The 25,341-nt window shown below is 40.4% G+C and overlaps 1 protein-coding gene across 8 annotated transcripts in view; it reads right to left on the bottom strand.

The window, feature by feature from the left end:
* The window catches only part of THADA (THADA armadillo repeat containing), a 313,717-nt gene that overhangs the window by 104,738 nt on the left and 183,638 nt on the right, over positions 1–25,341 (bottom strand). The gene's annotated exons all lie outside the window — the stretch shown is intronic.

Raw genomic sequence — 25,341 nt, 5'->3', positions numbered from 1 at the left:
GCTTGCCGGGCGCATGTGCCTGCCTGTGTCAGCTGTACAGAGAGCTCCACACACTCCTCTTTGTTACCAGCCTTGGAGGGTCACAGGGTGGACTGGAGGCGTGACCCTTGGATACTGGTCATCCCTACAAGAATGGGCTTAGTGGGCATGTGCCACCCACGGCTACTTACCCATCTAACCTTAGGCCGGAGGGCAGGTCAGGAAGCATTTCAAGTGGTTACTCTCCCCAAACCTCAACCCGTTTATCAGATGAGGACAGATCCTTAGAAAGGTCTGGGAGAATTCCCAAAAGGTGACACTTAGCTGCCTTGTGTTGCTGCTGCCAGGAAAAAGATGCTAATTACAAAGTGTCATTACTTCCTGGCTGACTCTGGCTTGGGAAACAGGCCATGAATATCTTTAAAGACTAAAATGTACAAAAACACAAAGTCTGCAGGGGTCTGGAAATTCACTTTGTGTCTCAAACACATCCCCTCCTTTCTAGTAACACTCCCACTGTTCTAGTTCAGGAACCAAAAGACCTTACACTTAGATGATGAAAACAACTGAAAGGACAGGTCTCTGCCTCCAAAACTTATTTTACACATGGCTGCAGGCAACTCTTCTTAAAGCCAAGCCCTGATCGTATCACTCCCAAATTCAAAATCCTTCAATGATCTCCAGTGTCCTAAAATAATCTGCTGGCCACAGAAGGCTCAACCTACCTTTCTAGTGTTATCTCCTACTTCTTCCACTTCATGGACCTATTATGTGGCCACGAGGGATGATTTCCCATTCCTGACAATGCTTTTCTGTCCAGGATGTTCCTTCCATTTCTCCCCACACCTCTTCCAGCTCTGCCTATTGAAATTCCATTCATACTGTAAGGCCCAGCTTAAATACCACCTCCTCCATAAAGCCTTCCTCAGCTTTCATCAACCACCTCCTATCCCCACCCTAAGACTTTCCTCCTCAGGGCCCAACAGCTCATTTCATTTCTTTTTTTTAACTTTTTGAATCCTGTCGTCATGGTTATCGATCCACAATTTCCCTTTCCTGGAGCACAGCTCATTGAAGGAAAGGGCTATGTCTGTTCTTCATAGCTCCTGGACTCCAGGGATATACAGCTTTGTCTGGCAGAAAGAGAGACTCAATAAACAGAGCACGTATTGATGTGGAATTCCACCCTGCCCCCTTGCCAGGGTGGCAGGAGCAGAACCTGTATTTGCAGCTGCAACTGGGGTGCTAAGAGCCATCTCTCTAAACTCTCCCCACACAATGGGATTGGGGGGAAATACACAGTATTAATAAGAGAGTGAGTATACATTTGTCTTGGATCATTTCTGGCCTTGTGCTCCAAATCTGACAGTGCAGTGAGCAGTTCCATCACCCAGAAGAAGTGTCAAGGGTCCCGAGTTGTTGGGTAAGGGTGAGGTTTAGAGGTAGTCAGTCTTAACCCAACATACAAACAAAGGCTTGCTTATAAAGAATTAACAATTTCCAAAACAGTGATATAATATCTGTTCTAGGGCTTCCCTGGTGGCGCAGTGGTTGAGAATCTGCCTGCCAATGCAGGGGACACGGGTTCGAGCCCTGGTCTGGGAGGATCCCACATGCCGCGGAGCGGCTGGACCCATGAGCCACAACTGCTGAGCCTGTGCATCTGGAGCCCGTGCTCCGCAACAGGAGAGGTCGCGACAGTGGGAGGCCCGCGCACCGCGATGAAGAGTGGCCCCCACTCACCGCAACTAGAGAAAGCCCTCGCACAGAAACGAAGACCCAACATAGCCAAAAATAAATAATAAATAAATAAATAAATAAATTTATAAATGTTATTAAAGTTAAAAAAAAAATCTGTTCCAACTAAAGAGTTTCTAGCTTTAGAATACAGACACATTTCTGAAGAGCTATGTATAACATTTTTCAAATTATGAATTATTCATTTGTAAAATTAATCCCAGTTTAAATTTTTTAGGAGAAGCCTGATTATGCTTGATAATTTATCTTTTCTAATATCTGGATCCTCAAACTACTGAGTTTCCTTAAAGACAATACTGAGATCAATAAGGAACTCTCCGATGTAGCAAAACTCATTAATGAAAAATAAAACTGGTAATTTGTTCAGTCAAGACAGTTAACGCAATACCGAAAGAGGAGAGTTAGCAGTGGTATAAATGAAACAAAATTAGTCACGAATCAGTAATTGTCGAAGCTGAGTGATGGGTATATGGGATTTATTATATTATTCTGTCTACATTTGTGTATATTTAAAATTTTATAACAGAAGTTTAATAAAAAGATTTAGAGAGGGAGAGAAGTCAAAGAGAAAAGAAAACAGCTATAGGACATAGAGATGAAATCAATATAAAAAGAGCTTATGATCTAGTGCATGAAATAAGATATATACATAAGTAACTAAAATTAAAGGTAGAAAACAGTAAGCGCTGTAGGAGGGATAGAGAATAGAAGGTCCAGAAATAACTCCCTGGAAGTTCAGAAGATGATAAAAGTGACATTTAAGCAGTAGTGAAAAGATTGATTTATTCAATAAATGGTATTAAGACAACCAACTAGTTCTTTGGATCTGTACCCAAATCCTTGCACTGAAATAAATTCAAGATGGAGAAAATAATCAAATGCTAAGAAAAAAGAAACTATAAAAATGGTAGAAGAGAACAGGAAAATGTTTTACAGTCTTTAGGTAAAAACAGGCTAAGAATGAACACAAAGCCATGAATGTAAAAAAATAAAAAGTAAAGAAAGATGTATTTATAACATAAACTGAACATAAAAACTGAAATCTTTTGTACAGCAAAAACTACTAGGAATATTCCAAAGTACAGGTAAACCAGGGGTAAAATATTTGCCAATGCCCCTAAGGAACAAAGCTCTTGCAAATTACTAACAAAAATGAAAGTAACTGAATGAAATACGCCAGGGAGTTACAAACTTCCTCATTCATAGCACCCTTAGCACCTCAATAATCTTTTCATGGTGCCCCTAGGCCAAAAGAAATACCTAACAGTTCCATTTATTAAGTAGTTAGGTCCAAACAACCTAATAAGTATTTATGCCCTAACAACTTTTTGAAAAAATAATACACGTAAGTTGAAAGAAAAAATATCTTTATTTCATTCTTGAATAACCACAATTACTTACTAATGGGATGTGTATGCCTGTTGGATACTTTATAACTTCCCAAGCCTTGGAATTGCTGGACTCTACCACCCTCATTCCTATTCCACATGGCTTTTCTCATGGTACTGGTTCTTTTTTTTTTAAGCTTCTGTGCTTTTCATTCATTCATTCATTCATTTTAATTTTTTTAAACATCTTTATTGGAGCATAATTGCTTTACAATGGTGTGTTAGTTTCTGCTATATAACAACGTGAATCAGCTATACATATACATATATCCCCATATCTTCTCCCTCTTGTGTCTCCCTCCCACCCTCCCTATCCCACTCCTCTACGTGGTCACAAAGCACCGAGCTGATCTCCCTGTGCTATGAGACTGCTTCCCACTAGCTATCGATTTTACATTTGGTAGTGTATACATTTATTTATTTATGGCTGCGTTGGTCTTCTTTGCTGCACGCAGGCTTTCTCTAGTTGCGGAGAGCAGGGGCTACTCTTCGTTGCAGTGCGCCGGCTTCTCATTGCGGTGGCCTCGCTTGTTGCGGAGCATGGGCTCTAGGTTCACGGGCTTCAGTAGTTGTGGCTCGCGGGCTCTAAAGCGCAGGCTCAGCAACTGTGACACACAGGCTTACCTGCTACGTGGCATGTGGGATCTTCCCAGACCAGGGATCGAATCTGTGTCCCCTGCACTGGCAGGTGGACTCTTAACCACTGCGCTACCAGGGAAGTCCCTCTCATGGTACTAGCTCTTTATTCCAGCAACTATCAAATACTCAACTTTGCAAAGACATACAGAATCATCAAAATGAATGCAGTGTGAGCTAATGTTGATAACTGTAAATGGCTTTAAGCTAGTAGTTCACATAATATCTCACAGATGGCAAGTGTCATTGTCCTTCTCCCCCAAATTTAAAATATCCCACAGCGCTTTGGCTCACACTTTGGGAACTGCAAATGTTTAGCAAAGAATATAAACAAGCAATTCACAGATGAAATACAAATAGCCAATAAACATATGAAGACATGTTTAATTTCATTAATGTTTAAGGAAGGGCAATTCAAACAATGAATTTTTAAAGGAAAAATATTAATTCACAGAGAATTTTTTTTAAGGGCAGGACGCCTTAATATGTGGGTAAAGAAACAGACATTCTCATTCATCACTGGTGGGAGGAGAAATTGTTACAACCTTTCTGGGGGGTAACCAGCAGGGCCATGTTGTTGCACATACAATGTATTCTATACAAATGGTCTCCCTTGTTGTTAGACAAAGCAGCAATTTGGAAGCGTAGCAGTTGCTATCAAAATGGAAAACATGTACTTTCTTCAATCTTGCAATACCCACTTCTAGGAATTGATCTCACAGAAGCATTTACAGGTATGGGCAAAGAAGCAGGTGCCCAAGGATAATCTCAAGCAACACTTATGATAACAGGAAAATTTAGAAACAATCAATACAGGACCAGTTGAAAAAATTACAGGACATTCTTACTAAGTATCCCATCACATCTAGCCAAGCTGTACACTCATTAAACATAACGTTGTAAGGACTTCCCTGGTGACGCAGTGGTTAAGAATCCGCCTGCCAATACAGGGGACACGGGTTCGATCCCTGGTCTGGGAAGACCCCACATGCTGTGGAGCAACTAAGCCCGTGCGCCACAACTACTGAGCCTGTGCTCTAGAGCCCGTGAGCCACAACTACTGAAGCCTGTTTCAGCAGTAAATACTACAGTACTACACAGTCTGTGGGTTGGTTGAATCCAAGGATGCAGAGGAATCTTGGCTACAGAGGGCTGACTACAATTATACATTGATTAACCCCCGAGTTGTTAAGTGTCAACTGCATAGACTCATAACGAGTTGCAAAAATAGAGTTGTTGTACCTTTCACTCAGCTCCCCCTAACTGTGACATCTTATACAACTGTAGTACTATATCCAGAGCAGAAAACTGACAGTCACGTTACTGTTAATTAGATTATATACCTTATTCAGTTGTCGCCATATTTTATGTGTATTCACTGGTGTGTGTGTTGGGGTAGAGGGGGCCGTTTTAGCCCATGCATGGATTTGTGTAACCACCACCGCAATCGAGATGTAAACTTTCTTATTACCGCAAAGGAAGACAGCATTAGTTTTGGAATCAGAAACAGTAAAAACAAAATAATATCCTTTTTATCATGTATTCCCTAACTTTAAACTCACTATGAAAATTCACATACTAATTATTAGGACAGGTGGCTATGTGGCATTTTTCACCAAGAGACAGAAATCAAGGAAAAGGAACTTTTCAACACATCACAGAGAAGATGTTGACTTTTCCAAGGCTCCTTTGGTCTCCTCCTTTGACTGTTCAGATCTGTGCCCAACGTGGGTGGAAGAGCTGATTGGAGGAGAGACCCACTGAGGGTGGAGAAGGCTGGCCACCAGGGAGGTAGGGAAGGGCGAGCTGCAGAGAGAGCTGCAGGAATTATTTCCAGGGTTGTCTTCAGCAAACAAAGCCGAAGGAAATGCAGAGTTATTGTAATAACTTGCATTTCCCAGACGTTAGAGCAGCTGTAAAATGTGCCTTACAAAGAGTCTGACCCACAGAAAAGTGTCTGGCTTTCAGCATCTAGCCTTCAGGCTGGTAATGCACGTGACTCCCTGCTGCCCAGTGAGGGGGTTGGGGCAAAAGGCCCCGCAAACGTAGAACCGGGCCGGAGCCAGCCTCGGGAGTCTTCTGGCTTCCAGCACACTATGCTAACAGAGACTCCTCTTTCTGAAAAGTGGATATGGAAAAAAAGTTTTTTTGACTCTTTGGGTTGCAGCTAATTTCAAAGGTCATCAAAGTAAACAAAAGGAAAAAACAGTGAATCTTTGTAAGTCAAAAAGTGACAACTGTTTATAAAGCAACTGTTTATATTTTCACATGGAGGAAGGAAAAAAATGATTCCTCTAAGTCCCCAGGAATGGAGATTTGGGTGCTTCCCCCTTCCCCCAGTTTGTTTGTTCATTTACCATTCAACACCTCCAGCAGCGAAGTCCAGGAACATCTGTTATATCCATTTTATGTGGAATTATAAAAGTCTACTGGATGGCTGGGATTTGTGAAATAAACCAGGCAGTGTCTTAAGCAAAAGCCTCTGTAGCACTTCTTGCTAACTGTGCCTTCCACCACCCTGCTGAGAAGGTGCAATGCCCAGAGTCACATAGACCGGCTGCAGTAAGGTCTCTCCCATTCTCGAGCCTGGTTTCCCCTGAGCACCTTTGTTCAGAGAAGGGTGATTCCAGGAGGTCTAACTGAAGCCAAGGGACAGTGAAACCAATCTTTATGAACCTCCTCTGCTGACCCCTGAGAGAGATCAGAAAACCCTTTTTGCTTATGAGTTTTCTTGGCTGAGCTGACAATGATTTCTGCACAATCATCATGGATGAGCATCTAACTGGATTTTATATGTTATTAGACATATTCCAAAATAATGAGACTAGATGGTACTACAATCTAAAAGGTGTACATTGTTTTACATGGGATGCTGTTCGCATTAATCAAGGTGTGGTCCCTTGTTATAAAGATTTCATATTATTTCTACTTAATCCATTAAGGCTCAGCTCATCAACTCCCTCTGTGAAGCTCTTCCTGACAATTTTAGGTTGTGGCCATCTTTCCATCCTCTCATCCTACAGTATTTATTATTTGAACCACTCATCTGGCACCTAAGATATGTTGCCTTGATTGCTATTTATCTTTTTATGTAAACCATGTCTTTTTATCTCCTACAGAGCCTTACCGGAATGCAAAAGTTTGTTGATTTGATTTTAAATTTAAGGCAATTACCAAGTGGGCTGAGATAAACAGTACTTCCAAGGCAATAGTTAACTCAGTAGTGAAAGTAAACACCAAGACTGCTTGCGAATGGGTTGGCTTAAGAAGCAAGATGACCAATGAATGCAAGTCCTTGAGACTGGTACATGTTTACGGCCTGGGCCATCAGCCTGCTATTCCGAGCCCACTAACATGTCATGTTATCTACATGAATTCATCATCCCCCAAGCTCATCTTGAGAAAACTCATAATCTACCCTCTAAACCTACTTCAGCTCGAACACTGGCGCCTCTATGAAACCACTCTCCCTGGAACTGTTACGTTTCTTTGTTGAATAAGTGGCTGAATGAGACAGTGACTCTCTGGGTAACCACCCATAATCCATTTTGGCCTGTCCCCTTTCACTATACTGCTGGAAGGCTATGAGGAGCAGGTTTAGGAAAGTTCTAAGGAAAGTTGTTACAAAATTTTCCCCATAAACAAGCCCTCCCAGTCAAATATTGGGACTGACTGCGACAGGACAACAGGATACTCCTCTCACTACCCAATAAATTTATACTGGAAACTTCAGCCTTTGGACCAGTGGTTCTAAAACCAGGGTGATTTTACCTCCAGGAGACATTTGGCAATGTCTAAAAACATTTTTGGTTGTCACAAGTGAAAGGAAGAGCTACACAGCATCCAGTAGGTAGAGGCCAGAGATGCTGCTAAACATCCTACAATGCACAGGACAACCCCTCTCGACAAAGAATTATCCAGCCTGGAACGTCAAGAGCGCTGAGTTGGAGAAACCCTGGCCTACTGTAACAGCATGGGCTTTGCAGTCAAGACCTAGCTGGGGACCTTGGGAAAATTATTTAACCTCTCTGAGCCTTAATTAATTTCCTCATCGATCAAATAGAGCTAATAATATAACTCATCTCATGAGGGTATTGTAAACTCTAAAAGATAACTGATGCAAAAATAACTTCGTAATTACTCTTAAAAAATTAGTCATCCTTATTAATGGATGCATGCCTATGTGTGACTTTAATTTTGCTATGCATTTGAAGCATATCTCAGTATTGGTGTAGAAAGGAGACTAAATACATAACTCTAGGAAAGTGAATCCCTGTGATTAAAGACTACTCTCCCATCCTCAGGGATTCTGTTTTATTTCCGTAACATAGATACCCCTCTTCATCCATCTGGGGTATCTATGTTCTCCTGATTCTGCACTATTCGGTTGCTTTCTTTACCCCTCTGTGGTACCTGCTTATGCTCTTTTTTTGGCAGTTGTTTTTGCTTGGCCACTGGACTTCTGCCTTCTGCAGTACTGTTCCTTAGCAATGCTTTTCTTAGTGGTCCCTCATAATTTTCCCAGAAACTGTGCTTTCTGACTAATCATCTTATTACAGCTCGTAACAATGACCAACTGTATGGCAAGGAAAAATGAATGATTATCCCTCAGGTGCTTTGAGGAGTATAAGCACAGTACTTGTTATCAAGTTTGCCCTTCTTTGTCAGCATCTGTGATTTACATCTAAGGGTAAGTTGTGCCATTCAGTGTTGTCAAAAGAATAATTTGGTGACCTTTGAAGATATTAGCTCTATTAGTTATGACCCTCAAGGGTTTCATCCTTGATACTCTTTCTAACAGACCATGCTCCATAAACTTGCATATCTAGAGGTACAACTTTCCAGCTCCATTTTCCTGCCTCAGAGAGGCAAATGCTTTAAAAATAAGCTAAGTAAGCACATTCTTATTTTCCTAAGTATTTCCTAAATGACCCAAACTAGGTAACAGTTTAACAAATACTTTAGCTTCCACTCAGGTCATTTCCTGGGTGAATCTGACAATTTTGCTTTCGTTTTATATTTAAAGGAAGCAAAGCATCTTTTCATGCGTATATTAGTCTCAAAAAATGGATAATATCTGCATATTTTATACAGCGAAGGCTTACAGTCTTATGTTGTAGTCTTGTAAGAAATGTGTGTTAACGTGTGCATGTATTTAAAATTCCATAGATTCTTGATTTTTAAAAACAGGTAATATTGTAGTTAGTTCCAATCTTCTTGAAATCAGTGGTGAACTTCACCATTGATTGAATAGAATGAATCATGTCGCCATAACTGGTAGAATCTTAGCTATAATGAAAAAGGAGTTTACTCAGAAACCTTTGAAGTGGTGGATGAGGAAGAGGGTCTCACCAAGTCCAGAGAGATGCCTTCGACTTTGGAGATTAGTGATCATTTTACCATTGGAAAAACAAATGGAAAGGCAGCTCATCTTAGCATTGTGAGGAAGTGAGTAAGATACTCACCAACAGGGGAATCTTGGTTCGTAAGCTTGTGGACTAGGGGCATTTACTCTTACGGAAATAACACACAATCCCTGAGGATAGGAGAGTAGTCTTTTTTTTTTTTTTTAATTTATTTGATTTATTTTTACTTTTGGCTGCGTTGGGTCTTCGTTGCTGCACGTGGACTTTCTCTAGTTGCAGTGAGCGGGGGCTACTCTTCGTTGCGGTGCGCGGGCTCCTCATTCTGGTGGCTTCTCTTGTTGTGGAGCATGGGCTCTAGGCATGCGGGCTTCAGTAGTTGCAGCACTGGGGCTCAGTAATTGTGACTCACGAGCTCTAGAGTGCAGGCTCAGTAGTTGTGGCGCACAGGCTTAGTTGCTCTGTGGCATGTGGGATCTTCCCGGACTAGGGCTTGAACCCGTGTTCCCTGCATTGGCAGGCGGATTCTTAACCATTGTGGCACCAGGGAAGCCCAGGAGAGTAGTCTTTAATCAAGGGGATTCACTTTCCTAGTATTATTTAAATAGGCTTTTTATGTAATGTGATAGACTGAAAGGCCCAGTAGAGCTACTAAAACTGACTTCTCCTAACACAAATGTATTAGTTTAAAGCAAGGTTTTTCAACCTCAGCACTACTGACATTTGGGGCCAGATAGTTCTTTGTTGTGGATCCTGTCCTGTGCATTATAGGACGTTTATCAGCTTTCCTGGCCTCTACCCACTGGATGCTGATGGCACACCACCAGTTACAACAACCAAAAATATCTTCAGACACTGCCAAGTGACCCCTCTGGGGAAAACTGTCCTCCAGTTGAGAACAACTGCACTAGGCATCCAAACCTATACACTGATACCATGTATTATACCTACTTTGGGGAAGTTGATACGTAGTATTGTCTATGTCCTAAAGAAGATCCTGACTCATTCATTCATTCAGCAAATATTATATTGTTGATATGTCTCTTCTAGGCAGAGTGAACAGCACATATCAAGGCCCTGGTGCAGGACAAGGCCTGGGTATCAGTGGGAGGTTCCAGGGGTAAGAGTCGAATGAAAGGAGGAAAGCAGTATGAGATGAGGTTGGAGAGGCAGGCTGGTCAGATCATTCTGGTGCTTATAAGAAGTTTGGATTTATTTTAAGACTGAGAATGACTAAACAGCTTTAAGCAGGAAATTAAGTCAATCTCATCTGTGTCTCAAAAAGGTCCTTCTGCCTGATACAGAGAATAGAATGAAGGGGGCAAGAATACAAGTGGAGAGGTGACTGTAGTTGTCCAAGCAAAAGATGAGGGTGGCTTGGACAAGGATAGTGGTGTAGAGATTGAGAGTAGAGAAGTAGATATACTGATGGATTGGAAACCAAGCTAAAGAAAATTTGATCCCCAGGTTTCTTGAGAAACTGGGTGAATGATAGTGCCATTTACTGAGAATGTGAAGCTCAGTGGAGGGCCATGTTTGTGGCTCAGCCAGGTTGTGGAATAAAGAGTTTATATTTGCTCAGATGGGAAGGCATCATCTCCTGATCCAATGCAGGGTGAGAAGGAAAGATAATCTCTACTTCCTAGGAGCTTATGATTTATTTCAAGAGACAGCATACAAGTACAATACGGTCACATCCTCTGTGGGAGTAGGGTCTAAAGCCAAGACTAGGGTGAACGCTGTATACAGAGAAAATGACCTTGAATCACATTCAGCACAGCGACAGACACTAAAGAGACAGTACATTTCCATCTCACAGCTCACTGTTCACTCCGGCGCACATGTTCACTGACAGAAAAGGCAATACTATTCAACAGGCAATTTGTAAATAGTTTTTCTCTATCTTTTATTCCTTAACTTCGCACAGATTTAGCAAGTTAATGTAATTACACAGCAAGTCTATGTAATTCTACTAATATAAAATAAAATCAATTTTCACTTAAAAAGTGAAATACCAACAAATGAGATTTATTATCTAGCAAACTATATACAAATACATAGAGATTCAGTTAATGAGAGATCTAACTAAAGTGGGATAAAGGAAAGGCTCACTTTCTGAAGAATGTGGAGTTTTAATTAGGAAAAAGTCACAAGTAAAAAGACCAGGGTGGATTTGGAATTGCATACATACAATTGGTAGTTACTCCCCATGACCAACTGGGTCTTCTTATTTCTCAGATCTCTATAAACAATGAAAGACTAGGAGGTTTAACTGTTTCAATAGGAGTGGGGTGTGATGGTATGTAGAGAGTGGAGGTATCCACAACATAGTGGAGGACTACAAATGAGAAAACGTAAGTTTATGCACAATACTTCTTCATACTGGAGGAGAATGAGGCCAAGAAACAAACCATTAAGGTTCCCAGTGAAGTTACTGTGTAGCTAAAACAAGAAATTAAGATTCCCTACATTTCTATGAAAAAAAAAAGTACTGCATTTCCTCAAAAAATTAAAAATAGAATTAACATAAGATGCAGCAATTCCACTTCTGAGTATATATTTAAAAGAACTGAAAGGAGGGTCACAAAGAGATATTTAGTACACCCATTTCATAGCAACATTATTCACAATAGCCAAAAGGTAGAAGCAACCCAGTGTCCAATGACAGATGAATGGATAAACAAATGTGGCAGACACATACAATGGAATATTACTTAGCCATTAAAAACGGACATTCTGGGCTTCCCTGGTGGCACAGTGGTTGAGAGTCTGCCTGCCGATGCAGGGGACACGGGTTCGTGACCCGGTCTGGGAGGATCCCACACGCCACGGAGTGGCTGGGCCCGTGAGTCATGGCCGCTGAGCCTGCGTCCGGAGCCTGTGCTCCGCAATGGGAGGGGCCACAACAGTGAGAGGCCCGCATACCGCAAAACAAAACAAACACACAAACAAAAAACCTGGACATTCTAACACATAGGTGAACCTTGGGGAGATTATGCAAAGAGAAATAAGCCAGTCACAAAAAGACAAATATTGTATGACTTCACTTACATGAGGTATCAAGAGTAGTCAAAACCAGAAAGCAGAATGGTAGTCTCCAGGGGTTGGGAGGGAAGGGAAAAATAGGGAGTCGTTTAATGGGTATAAAGTTTCATTCTTGCAAAATGAAAGAGTTCTGAAGATTGGTCAACAACATGCGAATATACTTAACACTATTGAACTGCACACTTAAAAATGGTTAAGATGGGGCTTCCCTGGTGGCTGCAGTGGTTGAGAATCCACCTGCCAATGCAGGGGACACAGGTGCATGCCCCGGTCCGGGAAGATCCCACATGCTGCAGAGCGGCTGGGCCCATGGGCCATGGCCGCTTAGCCTGTACGTCTGGAGCCTGTGCTCCACGACGGGAGAGGCCACAGTGAGAGGCCCGCGTACCGGTTAAGATGGAACTTTTACATGCACTTTATAATAATTAAAAGTTTAGGGGCTTCCCTGGTGGCGCAGTGGTTGAGAGTCCGCCTGCCGATGCAGGGGACACGGGTTTGTGCCCCGGTCCGGGAAGATCCCACATGCCGTGGAGCGGCTGGGCCCGTGAGCCATGGCCGCTGAGCCTGTGCGTCCAGAGCCTGTGCTCCGCAACGGGAGAGGCCACAACAGTGAGAGGCCCGTGTACCGCAAAAAAAAAAAAAAAACTTAAAAATTTTTTTTAAAGATTCCCTATATTCAAGTCACCAATATTCAATACTGTAATACTGTATTCAGTGTCATTTCTGGGGCGTGTTCTAAACTCTTGCATTACAGAGTTCCTCATCGATTCAAAGCCTTGGGGGTGAACTACACATTTACTTTAGTGCACCAACTGGTATTGTGAGCCTGCATTAATTAGATGCTCTTAGAACCTCATTTTGATTTCTTTTAATCCTTAAAAAAAATTAGCATCAGGTGCTAATTAAAAATAGCCAAGTCTATCATTAGAGGCAAGCCATAAGATGGTACCAACTGTAGGGAAAGGAAAAATTCTCAAGTGACATTGAGACACTGGAACATATAAGCAGACAGTAAAGACCTTTTTGGGGGTTTTTTTGGTTTGTTTTATTGAAGTATAGTTGATTTACAATGTTTCAGGTGTACAGCAAAGTGATTCAGTTATACACACACACACACACACACACACACACACACACACACACATATTCTTTTATTTTAATTTTGGCTGCTTTGGGTCTTTGTTGCTGCATGAGGGCTTTCTCTAGTTGTCACGATCAGATTTCTCATTGTGGTAGCTTCTCTTGTTGCAGAGCCCGTGCTCTAGGCATGTGGGCTTCAGCAGTTGCAGCACGTGGGCTCAGTAGTTGCGGCATGCGGGCTCTAGAGCACACGGGCTTCAGTAGCTGCAGTGCGTGATCTCAGTAGTTGTGGCTCATAGGCTCCAGAGCGCAGGCTCAGTAGTTGTGGCTCATGGGCTTAGTTGCTCTGCAGCATGTGGGATCTTCCCTGACCAGGTATCGAAACCGTGTCCCCTGCATTGGCAGGCTGATTCTTAACCAATGGCCACCAGGGAAGTCCAGTACATATACATACATATATATTCTTATCCACTATAAGTTATTACAAGACACTGAATATAGTTCACTGTGAAGACCTGTTTTATTGCTTTCCTAGTGTCCACTGCTTTTCCAGTCTCTCTACTATGATGGATAGTAGATATAAATCCACTGTAGGATGAATTCTTAGACAAAGTTTAATTTTAAAAATTTTTTTATTTATTTATTTATTGCTGCGTTGGGTCTTCGTTGCTGCACGCAGGCTTTCTCTAGTTGTGGCGAGTGGGGGCTACTCTTCGATGCGGTGCGCGGGCTTCTCATTGCGGCGGCTTCTCTTGTTGTGGAGCATGGACTCTAGGAACGTGGGCTCAGTAGTTGCGGCATGTCGGCTCAGTAGTTGTGGCATGTGGGCTCAGTAGTTGTGGCTCACAGGCTCTAGTACACAGGCTCAGCAGTTGTGGTGCACGGGCTTAGCTGCTCCGTGGCATGTGGGATCTTCCCGATTCAGGGATCAAACCTGTGTCCCCTGCATTGGCAGGTGATTCTTAACTACTGCGCCACCAGGGAAGTCCTGACAAAGTTTAATTTTTGAAAATTTTCTCCACTGTAGACTACTTTAAAAAGTATGATGCTCACCAGAGAAGACGTGGTTGAGACTATTATTATGATCTATATGTCATCTAAAAGCCATCTTAAGGAGGTACAAAAGTTTGCTTTGTATCATAAACTTGTGCCCAATCATCAACTCTACTTCCCATACAATATCTACCTTCTCTTTGCTCACAGCTAAAACCTCTCAACATTTTCACACTTTCATTATCCCCATTCCACACCACCTTTTTAACCTGTTGATAACTCTTTTTTTTTTTTACCTATGCTGAAATCTGTTCAAAATTTCACCAGCTCACCATCTCAACATCAAGATAGTCCTTTTCTTTTCCATCATCCCAACACTTATCCAACCCAACACCATAGGTCAGAAAACTTATTGGTGTTCTTACTTCCTTCTCAAGTTCACTATCTATAGCAAAACACCTCTCCCATTACCTCCTGGTCTCCAGCTGTAAAACAGAAATGATATAACCAACCTCCCCTCTATCGCTCTGGATGAGGACCAAGGGTTTATGTGCACTGCTGACCTCCTTGATCCTTATAAGATGTGTCATGTGCAATTATTATTGTTATCTCTGCCCTGGTTTCCCACAACTCTTACTTCATGCCCCTTGATCTTGACCACAAAACATTGTGTTACTAAACAGCTCACTCAGTCTCCCGCTTCCTCCACTCCTGGCTTTGGGCAGTCTTGCCAGCTGCCCTTTAAACTTGGAAGAGTCTCCTCTTGCATCTGCCAAGCTGCTATTTCAAATGTTTCCTCCTTTCTCATGTCTGCCTGACTGCTCTCCACATGAACAACCAGGAGCACCTTTCCTAGAGTGGAACAAGTTTGGGGAGAAAATAAGTGATGAAATGAAATCCAGAACACCTTTTGCCCATTAAATAGTTGCGCTTAGAAATGTCAAGATTTTCTTATTGCTTTCATGGTCCTTTAACCTCAATGGCAAATTACCTAGTGATATACGATATCCATCACTTGGGGCATAAATCTCCTCTGTTATCTCCTGGACACGACACAAGAATCACTTGTCTCGTACATTAACTCGATTTTGTATATTGAATCCCTCTCTTCTACTCTTAACCCACTGTTTTCCAAACTTGTCTGATTATAAGAATCACCTATGTTGCACATGAAAGAGGTAGATTCTGGAGTCCTACTCCAGATCTACACAATCAAAATCTTCAGGACAGGAATTTGGGAAACTGTATTTTAAACAGTGCTCACAGGTAAATCTTGCGTCAAGTAAGTTTGGGAAACATATGACAGCCTATTAAATCTTCCTGTTTTTGTCAGTGTCCTAACAACCAGAGATCTGAAGACATATAGCCAGATGTCCTGAATTACTTAGGCTTTAGTCATGAAGATTCTACCTACTCCAACCATGCTGACAATTTAATTTAAAATTAATACTGTGTGATTCTGCACTCTAGTTTTTCTGTTGCAGTCATACTGCAAGATTCTGGTGATGAATTTATACTGCTTTATATCCACCCAGTGCTTAATTAGCACAATATTGAGCATTCAATTGAAACTCAATTTAAACCTTACTGAACGATCAGCACCACCCAACTCAAAAAAAAAAAAAAAAATCAAAACAACAAACACACTAAAATTCCATGTCTCAAAGCCTACCTGCGTAGCACTATATCCTTCCCTCACCAACCATCAGGTTAATGAGAATGAGAAAATGAAAATTTAGGGTTTGTCTCTTGGCCTGAAATCAATTATTCAGTGATTTGGCCAGATTTCTACAAACTATTGTTAGGCCTTGTCTGACTGCCTAGATTTCTCATAATAGAGTCAACTTCCTTTCATCCCTCAAGGATTACTGCTTTGACCCTGTGTTCTTTCCACCGTCATGCTGGGGAGAGCTCAGAGTTAATGATTTGCATCTGATAGTGCATGATAAAAATTCAAGTAGCAGGCCTGCTTTCAGGCAAGCACACACAGGAACACTTAGATACAGAGAAGTTTCATGTTGAATACTGTAAATGTTCAAGGATGCTTACTTTAAAACATAGTTTCAAAGCACAAAGACTATTCTAGATTAAAATATAAGTGAATTATATTAAATAGAAAAGAATGTAAGACCCTTTCTAAAAAGTGAAAGATTATCACTTACATAACATCCAGAAAAATAAAGCTGAGCAAAAAATAGGAAGCCAGAGACTTCCCTCGTGGCACAGTGGTTAAGAATCCGCCTGCCAATGGAGGCGACATGGGTTCAATCCCTGGTCCATGAATATCCCACATGCTGCGGGGCAACTAAGCCCATGCGCCACAACTACTGAGCCTGCACTCTAGAGCCCGCGAGCCACAACTACTGAGCCTGCATGCCACAACTACTGAAGCCCGCGCACCTAGAGCCCGTGCTCCACAAGAGAAGCCACTGCAATGAGAAGCCCATGCACCACAACGAAGAGTAGCCCCTGCTCGCCTCAACTAGAGAAAAACCCGTGTGCAGCAATGAAGACCCAACCTAGCCAAAAAAAAAAAAGGAAGCCAATTTATTCAAGACATTAATATTGAAAACAGACGTTTCAATGGGGGTATACCACAGCTATGCTCAATATTACATGTTTCAAAAGGATGAATCCACTCTCTGTTAAAAAAAAAAAGCTTCAAATGTAAACAATGAATGGTCCATATGATGAGATTCATCTCTGAGCAGATTTCTAAATCAATGCACAGACCAGGCTATTTATAAACCCTAATTCCCATCAACCTTAGCACAATGTCAACTAGCAATAACAAGTTAATGTTTCCCAGTAATCTTCACTGTGTCATTTAATTACCAGCACTGGGGCCAAGGTAAACTCAACAGTAACAAAAGAGCTAACATCACAATCAAAGAACAAGATTAATGAATACTACATTTCTGCTTTGAAGTGAATGCTGAAAATCATGTCCATAACATACTCTTTTTCAGCCATTGGACTTCAATTGTACCAAATACTCGATTTGAAGGTAGAGTTTAAAAATATTCTCCCTGTTTTTAATTAACCACAGTTTCATTCCTTGGAGAACTTTTTAAGATAAAGAACATCCTCTCCATAGCGTTATAAAGTGTATAACCCCCCAAATCATCAAACATATTTCCTAAACTCTGACCACCAATCCCAATTAAAGTTTTTTTAAAAATTGAAATATAACTTAAAGTGCCAAATCTGAAGTGTACAGCTTGATGAGGTTTTATATATGCCTAATTACATAGTTTTTATAATAACTTATAATACTGTAACTCAAATGATTCCATTATATAAGATTCTTTATAAGATTCTTTATAAAAATTTTATATTTATCTTTATCTTTATAAATTCTTATAAATAAATTCTTATTATTTATAACATTCTTTTGCACTGGTGGTTAAATGGTAGAATTCTCACCTCCAACACTGACTTAAATGTTAACAGTAGATACCGAGTGTTCATAATATAACAAATAGCAGCCCTCACTTTTTGTGGGGGGAGGGATGAAACTTCAGGAGTAAATAATTTGCCTCTTCATATTAAAAAATATTCAGTAAGAAAATGCTTTTATAAAAATGAAGACAAAAGAAGAAAGCCAAAATGTGCATCTTTTGCTACAAGGGAAAAGATCATTGACTCTGATTTTCAAACTCCATGGTTCTTTTGTTAGCTCACCCCTGAACATATCAACTCCTCAGTAAACAAAATGAATTAAACCTTTACGGTTTCTCCAACTAAAACTGTTTTACTGTCTATGGACCAAATCGCTTCAATCTGTTTCCCAAACCTCTATAAATAATTTGGCAACTTATTTGCTAAGAAGGTCCACTATCGTTTCCCTTTTCTGGTTCGTTAAGAAATCACTTGTCATTTTAGCAGCTATGTTTATGTACTAACTTTTCCCATTGTTTAAATATCTACCACCCAAGCCAGTGATGGATTATAAGACCCAGGCCGAGGATATACAATTCATCCTGGACTTCTGATGGTTGAGATAACCTGTTGGTAGGTGTTGGGTTTTTGTCACCACTCATCCAAACACATTCTCCCATCTTTTAACTGCCTGTTGTCACGTCCTTATAATATAAACTTCTTCCTTGGTCGGCTACGATGATGATGTGCTCAGCTAAACATATCAGTGGCAAATATCTAAGAAACAGCAACAGTTCCTAGATACAAAATAATTGGGAAAAGACCAATCTGAACGTACAAGGAATTTTTTTAAACAGAAATAATTTTTAAAGAGCTGCTGGTCTATTTTTAAAATATGGTCAGTAACATGAACTACATTAAAACAAATGACTGTCAAGTAGCATTTCTGTTAAGTTGATCCTGAAAAAATTCAGAAGCTTCATTTGCAATGAACATTCATGGAGGAAGGTAAATTTGTGTGCAGTCTTAGAGTTACAAAAACAAAACAAAATTCTAAAATAGTAAAATTCAAAGTAATGAGATTTCCTCTTAATCTAGAAAAACCTCACTCTTTTTAATGAACAAAGTTAAAGTTGAAGTGGCCATTAAACCTGGTGTTCTAAGGTCAGAAGTTTCTAACCACACTGAGAACTTTGTATTGCAGGGTGTGAAGGTCCTCAAATCGCCACCAAATCAATGAAGGGGAGTTTTCTACAACATGAGTTTTCTTGTTCTGCTATGCAGCATTCCTGTTTCATGCCACTAAAAGGAAATGGGCCATGGCCATCCAAACTATATAACAAAGTGGCAGAAGGGTCACCCTCCAATGTGCAACAAGTAAAACAAGATCTCACATGCCATGGAGCAACTAAGCCCGTGTGCCACAACCACTGAGCCTGTGCGCCACAACCACTGAGCCCGCGTGCCAAGAGCCCGTGCTCCACGAGAAGCCACCGCAATGAGAAGCCCGCGCACTGCAACGAAGAGTAGCCCCCGCTTGCCACAACTAGAGAAAGCCTGCGCACAGCAACGAAGACCCAATGCAGCCAAAAATAAATAAATTAATTAAATAAATAAATTTTTAAAAAAAGATTTTGTCTATTATCTTACTATTTATTCTTTCATATGAATTTAATTGTATTGTCATGTGAAAGCCTTTTTAAAAAAGTAAAATTTTTATTGTAAATCTATTAAACTCATGTTCAAATCTGGAGAAAACTGACAGTCCTATCAAAAATATGCAATATCCTTGGGGAAAACCCAAGAGAATCAATGGAAAACATATTGCAAAGGATCTTTACAGATGATATCATTACAAACGAGAGTTAGGTGACTGAGCATGGTACAGTATATAACTTAGGAGTATAGGTCCTGAAACCCTGGATCTGCCACTTTCTAGCAGTGTGAACTTGGGCAAGTTACTTAATCTCTCCGAGTTTTAGTTTCCTTAGTATAAAACAGTACTCACTTTCTAGGACTGTAACGAGGATTTAATGAATGAATATATTTAAGTGCATAAAATGGTGTTTGACACAGAGTAAGTGTAACGTGATGACTAATAGTATAGTTACAAAGTGAATATATATAGAAATCAATCAATTTTAAGAGGAAAAAACAGCACAAGTCAAATGATAAAACATAAGAAAAGTATTCATGACAACAGTAATAAGAAATATAAAAAGAAACATATAATCTACATGAATTGAGGAATATAAAAGACAAGTGAATGGAAAGGCATACCATGTTCTTGAGTAGGACAACAGCATAATAAAGATATTATGTATGGTTAATAATTTAATGTGATCCCAATAAAAATATCAATAGAATGGAGGATGGGGGAACTAAACAAGTTGATTTAAAGTTCACAGGTACTGAAAAAGAAAAGTAATGAAGGGGAATTAGTCTCCACCCAATTGTAGAACATATTATAAAGCTATTGTGAGCAACTGGTGCATAAACAGACAAACTGCTCAATGGAACAGACTAAAAACCTAGAAAATAGCATCTGAATTTGGGACCCAAAAAAATCATGCAATAGCTCTCCATTAATTTATTTTTTAATTCCTCTTGATAATGTTAAATAATTTTCATAATAGTATTTTTAAACTAAATTAAACTAGTATTTTAAACTAAAATAGTATTTTTAATAATAAAAAATATAAATCATAGATACCATGTATTAAGAAACTATACCGGGCTTCCCTGGTGGTGCAGTGGTTGAGAGTCTGCCTGCCAATGCAGGGGACACGGGTTCGAGCCCTGGCCTGGGAAGATCCCACATGCCGCGGAGCAACTAGGCCTGTGAGCCACAACTACTGAGCCTGCGTGTCTGGAGCCTGTGCTCCGCAACAAGAAAGGCCACGATAGTGAGAGGCCCGCGCACCGCGATGAAGAGTGGCCCCCGCTTGCCACAACTAGAGAAAGCCCTCACACAGAAACGAAGACCCAACACAGCCAAATAAATAAATAAACAAACAAATAAATAAAAATTAAAAAAAATTAGCACCATTAGCTAAATCCCTTGCTCATTCAAAATAATGCATTGTCACATAGCACCAAAATCTATTAAAAAAAAAAAAAGAAACTATATACCGTGACAGCTACTATACCGGGAATTTGTACATATAACATCTCTACTCCTTATATCCACTTTTCAAATTATGTGTTATCATTATTTTACAGATGGTTAAGCTTCATTTTAGAATTTAAGTGATGTGCCCCAGGTCAAATACCTACAAAGTGGGGAAAGAGTACGTCAAGCCTAGATTTCAAACCTCTTTCCATACAGCATCCACCATCCACAAAATAATGCAGGTTGTCAAAAAAACTAAGAATGAAGCAGTTAAAACAGTGTGAGATTATTCAACATCTTGTAATAAACTATAATGGAAAAGAATAGGAAAAAATGTATATATATAAATATGTATCTGTATAACTGAATCACTCTGCTGTACACTTGAAACTAACACAATATTGTAAAGCAACTATGCTTCAATTAAAAAAAAGAAAAAAAAACAATGCAAGATTATAAACTGCATAGCAAGTAGGAATGAAGTAACTACAATAAAACTGGTATCTTCTCTTTATGCTTTTTTAGCTTTAAAATGGTAAATGCACTGTGGTCTTATTTCCACTCTATCATGGGAGCCTGGCATTTCAGTCAATGAATGATATCCAAGGTGAATCTACCTTACAACAAATTATTTCCAATAAAGAAGAATTTATTACCTTACAATAAATTATTTCCAATAAAGTGAAGCTAGAGTGAGCTTCAACATAACTTGACACAGAGGAATATTTTGTAACTGTTTTCATTTTCTACGTACAAGGTCCCAATGTGGGAAACTGAAAATCTGTACGCCAGAATAAAATAAAACGCTGGTTATTTTGACTTCCCTCTGCTGGGCAGTAAACCTCTTGAACTTCTATTTTTGGAAATTGAGGTATCCCTTTAATTCTGTTACAGAACTGGTGACAGTGGTAAGACAGCAAAGGAAAATCAGCACAGGGCCTGTACCAGCACAGTCTCCGAGAACAGGAATAAAACAAAGCACAAGCAAGCAAAAGCATTTTGCAAGAGAATTTTGTGAAACTGGTGTCAGTGTTCACAACCCAACACAAAAAACACCATCCAACTGCAAGCCATCGGACTAAAGGCGGCTCCCGAAGCCAGATCAACATTGAGAAACTCCCAGAGCCAATATTTACAGCATGGTTAACGTTGTACTTGTAGAAAACAGAATAGCCCTTCTCTATGTCTGCCCTTCCAAGGATTCTACGCATAACCAGCAGTACTCTCTTCCACTTTATTTGGTGTATATAAAGATATGGTTCAGAAAGTGCAGGCCTTCTTCTGTTTAGATTGTCGGGTACAAAGACACTGTTGCTATACTCCTGAAGAAAGACCCTTCTTTTTTTAAAGACCCTTCTGATGATGATTTTTTTTTCTACCAGCAGCTGAGACAATTGAGCCAACATTTACTTTTAATGAAAATCACCTCTTCTTCAACAATGGCCTCCATTTGGCTCAATTCATTTTCAAAGTTCTCTTTGATTCTAAGGCTGAAAACAGACAGAATGAATGTCCTTCTCCCCACATGAATTTGGTGTTAGGGATTTACTAGGATGCCCCCAAAGATAAAGAGCCATATTCTAAACTGGCAGTCTCAGTTACTGAAGGACACTTGTTAAATGGAAGAAGCCTAGTTCTATCCCACTTAGAAGCAAAACAACCAACACCTGCTTGGAGTCAACAGTGAGGACCCTGTTGCCACTTTCCTGTCCGAGGCCCAAATACCGCACTCGGATGAAGTCAGGTGTCAGTAATTATTGACATTCAGAAGAGCCTTTCAGAGGCTCTGGCAATCTGAATACACACATCATGCTTACCTCTACCTATCACTACTCCATGAGAAAGAAAATCTGTTCTAAGTGAGAGGACGAGAAGCAGGATGTACTAGAGTAAGTTTTAGATGTACCCAAAAGTTGCAAAAATGGTACACAAAGTTTCTGTATATCCCTCACTCAGTTCCCTCCTTGCTACCACCTTCTATCACTATGGTTCATCTGTCACAGCTAAGAAAGTATTGGTACATTACGTCAACTAAACTCCACATACTTTATTCAGATTTCACTAGTTTTTACCTAATGTCTTCTTTCTGTTTCAGGATCCCATCCAGGTACCATATTATATTAGTTGGCATGTCTCCTTTCTCCTTAGGCTCCTCTGGTCTGTGACTGTTTCTCACACTTCTTCCTTGTTTTTGGTGACCTTAACAATTTTGAGGAGTACTGGTCAGATATTTTGTAAAAAGTCCCTCAATTTGGGTTTGTCTGAATTTTTTGTTTGTTAGACTAGGATTATGAGTTTTGGGGAGGACAAGTGACATGCCATTTTCATCATATCACAACAAGGGTACATGCTATCACACGCTATCAACATGTCTTATCATTGTTGATATTAGGCTGGATCACATAACTGAGATGTAGTGTTTGCCAGATTTCTCCACCATAGAGTTACTCTCCTCTCCTGTCTCTTTCCATACCCTGTAGAAGCAAGTCACTGAATGCAGCCCACACTCCAGGAATGAGGGGAGGGAAGGTGAGCTTCACTTTCTGAAGGAGGCACTGGGGGAGGGGGGCGGGTAACTACATAGATTTGGAATTCTTCTGTGTCTCTTCTCCCCCATTTATTTATTTGTTCAATCATTTGTTTATTTACATCAGTATGGATATGTAGTGGGTTACAAGCCCACTGCAACATTCTGGAAAAGGCTTATTTGGACTAGTACTTCTTAACTTTAATGAGCATATGAGTTTAACTGGGATCTTGTGAAAATGCAGATTCTGATTCAGCAGGTCTAGGGTGGCCCAGGAGTGTGCATTTCAGACCAGGCCGAGGCAATGCTGATGCTGCTGGCCTGGCTCTACACTCTGAGTAACAAGGCTCTCGAGACTGTGCCTGGCCTCTTTTGGGAATGAGTGTTCACTCCGCTCCAAAGCAACCCATCCCAGCTCTGAAAAGCCAAGCAGGGAAGAACAAAGGAAATGTTTTCAATCCTCAGATCTACGCACTTGAATACAAACTCCGAGGTAGACTTTCTCGCGTGGCTTTTGTTTCTGATTTGTTTTAAACTACATGGTAGACGTTTTTAGGCCACCACCACCACGCCCAACCCAACCTGTAACACAGACACAGCCTACCTCTACCTTCTCCGTATGAATTTAGAAATGACTAAACTCGTGATTGAGGTGGTGATATCGAAGATTTAACTTCTGGAATGGAGAGACAGATGGCAATTGGGTACCTCTACTTACTCTGTGCTTTCCTTCTGGAGGGAGAGAAAGTAAAACTTAGAGAAACAACAAAGAAGGAAAAGCTAGGACAAAGGAAGATTAACAAAGTAAATCATACATTTATCCAGAATAGGTGAAATCATGATCTTGAAGACACACTTGCAAAACAATATGGTTCTCCTTCTTTAATGAGGCTGTGAAGGTCCTGGGGAAGAGTAGGCTGCATGAGCGGAAGCCTCACCACTGCTTAGAGATTACAGGCTGAAGGGCACTGGTAATTGATCTTCTTCAGAAATCTACCACCTCGTTTTGATTTGGTGGGCATGGATTGTACTGCATCTCTAACTCACTATGAGAATATGGACTCAAATTTCCAACACCTTAATTCTAAATGCATATATACACACACGTAAGTATATGTTCAATCATAAATTTTAATGTAAACTACTGCCCTATAACTCTGTGCTTAAACACTTGAAAAATCAAACCTAATGACTAAATTTTCTCTCAGACTGATCAATGAATACTGCTTCCAGTATAAAAAGAACAGTTTAATTGGACTAGTAAATGCCTCACATACTTGAAAAAAATCAATTATAAAACAGGAAACTGAAACTAAAATTGCATTTTAGAAACATGTTAGATATAAAAATTACTATATATCCTGTAATCCAAGAAGGAAAAGCATAATGTCTACGTGCCATAAACTGACTTAAACTTACAAGTAAAACCTGTCTTACCATCTACATGAAATAAAGATAATTTTTAAAGGCTTAAATAATGAATAAGGGGGAAAAAATGTCAAACAGCACATTTAAGATGTTAATTATACTGATCTCTTTGAAGTTTAACAAAGGTGATGGAATTTTCTGGCACTTATAAACTCTTCAAAGTCACAATTAAAAAAGCATATTAAGGGCTCCCCTGGTGATGCAGTGGTTGAGAGTCCGCCTGCCGATGCAGGGGATGCAGGTTCGTGCCCCGGTTCGGGAAGATCCCACATGCCGCGGAGCGGCTGGGCCCGTGAGCCATGGCCGCTGAGCCTGCGTGTCTGGAGCCTGTGCTCCGCAACGGGAGAGGCCACAACAGTGAGAGGCCCGTGTACCGCAAAAAAAAAACAAACAAACAAAGAAAACCATATTAAATCCATTTGATATAAAAAAATAACTCCAAACAATTTCAGTCCCCTTTTCGGAAATACGATTCTTAGGAAGTTAATGAAAAACGTCCCCCTCACCAGAAAGTTCACTTTGCTGAGTTTAGAAAGGCATCCCCAAGCAGGAGAATGACCAAGATCCTAGTGAAAAGAGAGGTCTACCTATGCAATACGAATAAAACATCCAACACCTGTACATACCTAACAAATGCTCCAGAGTGCCATT

The sequence above is a fragment of the Tursiops truncatus genome, chromosome 14 (genome assembly GCF_011762595.2).
Source record: "Tursiops truncatus isolate mTurTru1 chromosome 14, mTurTru1.mat.Y, whole genome shotgun sequence".
NCBI lineage: Eukaryota > Metazoa > Chordata > Mammalia > Artiodactyla > Delphinidae > Tursiops > Tursiops truncatus.
This window is presented reverse-complemented; position numbering and strand designations above follow the sequence as displayed.